Genomic DNA, 6,112 nt, shown 5'->3' with positions numbered 1-6,112 from the left:
GTTTTCATTGTCATTTGTCTCTAGGTATTTTTTTATTTCCTCTTTGATTTCTTCAGTGATCTCTTGGTTATTTAGTAACGTATTGTTTAGCTTCCATGTGTTTGGGGTTTTTAGTTTTTTCCCCGTGTAATTGATTTCTAATCTCATAGCACTGTGGTCAGAAAAGATGCTTGATATGATTTTAATTTTCTTAAATTTACTGAGGCTTGATTTGTGACCCAAGATGTGATCTATCCTAGAGAATGTTCCGTGCGCACTTGAGAAGAAACTGTAATCTGCTGTTTTTGGATGGAATGTCCTATAAATATCAATTAAATCTATCTGGTCTGTTGTGTCATTTAAAGCTTGTGTTTCCTTATTAATTTTCTGTTTGGATGATCTGTCCATTGGTGTAAGTGAGGTGTTAAAGTCCCCCACTATTATTGTGTTACTGTCGATTTCCTCTTTTATAGCTGTTAGCAGTTGCCTTATGTACTGAGGTGCTCCTATGTTGGGTGCATATATATTTACAATTGTTATATCTTCTTCTTGGATTGATCCCTTGATCATTATGTAGCGTCCTTCCTTGTCTCTTGTAACAGTATTTATTTTAAAGTCTATTTTATCTGATATGAGTATTGCTACTCCAGGTTTCTTTTGATTTCCATTTGCACAGAATATCATTTTCCATCCTTTCACTTTCAGTCTGTATGTGTCTCTAGGTCTGAAGTGGGTCTGTTGTAGACAGCATATATATATGGATCTTGTTTTTGTATCCATGCAGCAAGCCTGTGTCTTTTGGTTGGAGCACTTAATCCATTCACATTTAAGGTAATTATCAATATGTATGTTCCTATTACCATTTTCTTAATTGTTTTGTAGGTCCTTTTCTTCTCTCGTGTTTCCCACTTAGAGAAGTTCCTTTAGTATTTGTTGTAGAGCTGATTTGGTGGTGCTGAATTCTCTTAGCTTTGGTTGTCTGTAAAGCTTTTGATTTCTCCATCGAATCTGAATGAGATCCTTGCCAGGTAGAGTAATCTTGGTTGTAGTTTCTTCCCTTTCATCACTTTAAGTATATCATGCCACTCACTTCTGGCTTGTAGAGTTTCTGCTGCGAAATCAGCTGTTAATCTTATGGGAGTTCCCTTGTATGTTCTTTGCCATTTTTCCCTTGCTGCTTACAGTAATTTTTCTTTGTCTTTAATTTTTGCCAGTTTGATTACTATGTGTCTCAGCATCTTTCTCCTTGGGTTTATCCTGTATGGGACTCTCTGTGCTTCTTGGACTTGGGTGGCTATTTCCTCTCCCATGTTAGGGAAGTTTTCGACTATAATCTCTTCAAATATTTTCTCTGGTCGTTTCTCTCTCTCTTCTCCTTCTGGGACCCCTATAATGCGAATGTTGTTGCATTTAATGTTGTCCCAGAGGTCTCTTAGGCTGTCTTCATTTCTTTTCATTCTTTTTCCTTTATTCTGTTCCACAGCAGTGGATTCCACTAATCTGTCTTCCAGGTCACTTATCCGTTCTTCTGCCTCAGTTATTCTGCTACTGATTCCTTAGTGTAATTTTCATTTCAGTTATTGTATTGTTCATCTCTGTTTGTTTGTTCTTTAATTCTTCTAGGTTTTTGTTAAACATTTCTTGCATCTTCTCGATCTTTGCCTCCATTCTTTTTCTGAGGTCCTGTATCATCTTCACTATTATTATTCTGAATTCTTTTTCTGGAAGGTTGCCTATCTTCACTTCATTTAGTTGTTTTTCTGGGGTTTTATCTTGTTGCTTCATCTGGTACATAGCCCTCTGCCTTTTCATCTTGTCTGTCTTTCTGTGAATGTGGTTTTTGTTCCACAGGCTGCAGGATTGTAATTCTTGCTTCTGCTGTCTGCCGTCTGGTGGATGAGGCTATCTAGGAGGCTTGTTCAAGTTTCCTGATGGGAGGGACTGGTGGTGGGTAGAGCTGGGTGTTGCTCTGGTGGGCAGAGCTCAGTAAAACTTTAATCCCCTTGTCTTCTGATGGGTGGGGCTAGGTTCCCTCCCTCTTTGTTGTTTGGCTTGAGGCAACCCAACACTGGACCCTACCTGGCTCTTTGGTGGAACCAGTGCGGACTCTAGGAGGGCTCACGCCAAGGAATACTTCCCAGAACTTCTGCTGCCAGTGTCCTTGTACCCACGGTGAGCTGCAGCCACCCCCGCCTCTGCAGGAGAGCCTCCAACACCAGCAGTGAGGTCTGGTTCAGTCTCCTATGGGATCACTGCTCCTCCCCCTGGGTCCCAATGCGCACACTACTTTGTGTGTGCCCTCCAAGAGTGGAGTCTGTTTCCCCCAGTCCTGTCAAAGTCCTGCAGTCAAAGCCTTCTAAGTCTGATTCTCTAGGAATTCCTCCTCCCATTGCCTGACCCCCAGGTTGGGAAGCCTGACGTGGGGCTCAGAACCTTCACTCCAGTGGGTGGACTTCTGTGGTATAAGTGCTCTCTAGTCTGTGAGTCACCCACCCAGCAGTGATGGGATTTGATTTGGTTGTGATTGTGCCCCTCCTTCTGTCTCATTGTGGCTTCTCCTTGTCTTTGGATGTGGGGGGATTTTTTGGTGAGTTCCAGCGTCTTCCTGTCGATGATTGTTAAGCAGTTAGTTGTGATTCTGGTGCTCTCGGAAGAGGGAGTGAGAGCACGTCCTTCTACTCCACCATCTTGAACCAATCTTCCTTACATTTCCTTTTAGGAGTTTAGTAGTTTTAGGTCTTATATTTAGATCTTTAATCCATTTTGAGTTAACTTTTGTGTAGTATGTCATTGATGACACAGATTTCTTCTTTTTATATTGCATATCTATTAACATAGTCTTATAATTACTTTTTATGCTTAAAAATTCTATACATATTTATAAGGGATTTACTAATCTGTTTTCCAATACAGCAGGCTTCTATATTTGTCTATGTATTTATCCTTACAATGACCCTGATGAGAGAGAGTGGAGTGTGTCAGGAAATCCCGCCTGGGTTTTTTTTTTAATTTGTTATTTATTTATTTGGCTGCACCGGGTCTTAGTTGCAGCATGCGGGATCTAGTTTCCTGATCAGGGATGGAACCTGCGCCCCCTGCATTGGGAGTGCGGAGTCTTACCCACTGAACCACCAGGCAAGTCCCCCCACCTGGGTTTTGATGCGGTTGTCTTCATGCTTACCTGGGGTGCAGGAACCTTGTAATTGGTGTCTGGATGTCTCACAGAGGTATTTTGTTGGCTTTCTGTTGTTAAATCCCTGTCTCTGTGGGGGAAGGAGGGTCTGGGGCTTCCTATTCTACTGTCTTGCTGATGTCACCCCTCCCAGCCTACTTTTCCAAACCAGAACCTCCAAACACTTTCCACTTGATTTAGTTAAGGATCTTTAGCACAGAGTTTTTAGAGAATCTGTGTGGTTGGAAATGTCTGGAAGAGACTGGAAGGAAGCATAGCAACTTACGTTCGAGTTTATTAAGCAGAAGCAGTGTGCTTTGTTCCTCCCTGCCTCAGCCTTCTCTTCAGAAGTGTTATGGACAGATATTTTCAGATTTCATGACAGGCGCTGGGGGCACAAAGAGAAATGGCACTACCCATGTCCTCATTTTATATTGGCTTGGCCAGAAAGTTCATTCAGGTTCCTCTGTAACATCTTATGGGAAAACCAGAATGAACTTTTTGGCCAACCCAATAGAATTAGAAACTGAAGTTTAAAGAAGTTAAAGAAATTAACCAAGAAATACATCTGGTAATTGACTAAGCTGGGATTTCAGTTCATGCCTGTCTGAACCCAGTTCCTTCAAGAAAACTATTGTTGGAAAGGAAATAAGACTTGGACAACTCTAGGCAGCTACTATAGATGTCTCCTAGGTGTTTTCTGCTCACACAATCCTTTTTCCTCTTCAAAGTTTTTTATTTTCCTATCTCACCTCTGCTCCTCGATCTGATGGCCTATTTCTCCCTTTGTTACCCTCCTTCACTTAGAAGCCCAACATAGATTTGTATGAAGCAATGATATAAGAAAGAGCCATCCTTAGCTTTCTCTGGGTTCAAAGAGAAAATTAGGCTTCAGTGAGGAACCAGAAATTGACTGAGCTGATATATGATTTTCAGTAGATATTCTTGGCTGTGGGCTTCTTTTCTTCTGTTTATAAAATGAAGGTCAGTTAAGCCCACCTCCAAATGAGAGCTTCTACCCTCGAGATTGATAAAAACTCAGTGGAGGTGGCACAGACATTTCAAAGAGTGCTATGGTTGAGCCTCCCTGCAGTTTTCAATTAGAAGGTTACTAGGAATATAGCTATCAGTGTAGAAAAAAAAAATCTTTGACTGTCCACTCAAGAGTTTAGGTGGGGCTTCCCTGGTGGCGCAGTGGTTGAGGGTCCGCCTGCCGATGCAGGGGACGCGGGTTCATGCCCCGGTCCGGGAAGATCCCACATGCCGCGGAGTGGCTGGGCCCGTGCGTCCGGAGCCTGTGTTCTGCGGCGGGAGAGGCCACAGCAGTGAGAGGCCCGCGTACCGCAAAAAAAAAAAAAAAAAAAAAAAAAGAGTTTAGGTGGCAAGCCTGGGACGCTAGTGGGATATTGGGGTGTTGTTATTGGAAGAAATACCACCTCTTATTTTCCTCTCCCCATAAGAGGTTTGAGCAGATCAATGAAATGGGAGCTAAATTCAGAGTGCTGCTTTTGAAGGCCTCCAGCCAAGGGAAGGGTGGCCATGCATCTCCCTCCAAACTGGGGCAAACAGTGAGACGCTAATATGGAAGGAAGGATTCTTCTTTGTTAGTATTTGTTTCGGTTATGAGGTGAAATCAGAAGAGGGAATGACGTGCAGTGCAGTGAAAAGTATTTAATATTGCTCTTTGGTGTTTTTCCTCTTCCTTTCTTTCCATCCTGTAAGTGGCTGCTCACAGAGAGAGCACTTAATGAACTGTGGCAACAGATGCCTGCTTGCTCTGCAGCTCTTCAGTACATATAGAGAAAGCAGACCTGAGGAGTAAACAATATTTTTCTCCAACCAGTCCAGAATTGAGAGCACTAGTAACTGCTTTGAAGGAAAGATGGTCCTCTCCGGACAGCGATGGTATTCTGTGGGTAGCCGAAGAAGATTATTTTTTATTTTCTTAATTAGGTGGATCATATAATATCTGGGGCATGTGTGCCTTAAGCAAAGAACCTTAACTGTGGGCATTCTTATGTCTCATAAGGATTTCAATATTCCCACTTTTAAATTAATGAGTACACACACCCAGCTGTTAGGACACACTCTGCTAGAGGAAAATAACTAATCAGAATATCTCCAAGTTCTGTTTAAAAAAAAAAAAAGAGGACTACTTAATTTTCTCAGTATCTTGAGGAGATTTAAATTTTTAGTAAAGATTTGTTTCCTTTACATGTATATAACTGGAAAGTTATTGTATTTGTGAAATCTAGAAACCTGGAATTTTAGCTTCTACGTAAAACCCCTTAAAATGTGAATATGTATATACCATATTTTCAAAATAAAAATAGTTCTTGGGGGCTTCCCTGGTGGAGCAGTGATTAAGAATCCACCTGCCAATGCAGGGGACACGGGTTTGAGCTCTGGTCTGGGAAGATCCCACATGCGGTGGAGCAACTAAGCCTGTGTGCCACAACTACTGAGCCTGCACTCTAGAGCCCGCGTGCCACAACTACTGAAGCCCACGCGCCTAAAGCCTGTGCTCCACAGCAAGAGAAGCCACGACAATGAGAAGCCTGCGCCCTGCAGTGAAGAGTAGCCCCCGCTCGCTGCAACTAGAGAAAGCCTGCGCGCAGCAACAAAGACCCAACGCAGCCAAAAAAAAAAAAAAGTTCTTGGTTCACCTATATATAAAAATTGCATTCTCATAAACATAGAGATTTCCTGTGATTTAATTTCCTAAGCACTGCTTCTGTGCTTTTGTCTGCCTTCCTCTTTCAGCATGCTTTTATCATTCAGGGATACAGATATAGAAGGCAAGTGTTCTGAAAACACTAGTTAATGCTACAAGAACCATACAACCTTACATTCATCAAGAATTTAGGATAAATTTGAGAAGTGCTTCACTTGTTTTTTCTTATAATGGTTATTCTGAAATAGAAGGCCCTTCTCAAGACACAGTAGCAACTCTATCTTAAT

This window comes from Phocoena sinus, chromosome 19 (assembly GCF_008692025.1).
Source record: "Phocoena sinus isolate mPhoSin1 chromosome 19, mPhoSin1.pri, whole genome shotgun sequence".
Lineage (NCBI taxonomy): Eukaryota > Metazoa > Chordata > Mammalia > Artiodactyla > Phocoenidae > Phocoena > Phocoena sinus.
This window is presented reverse-complemented; position numbering follows the sequence as displayed.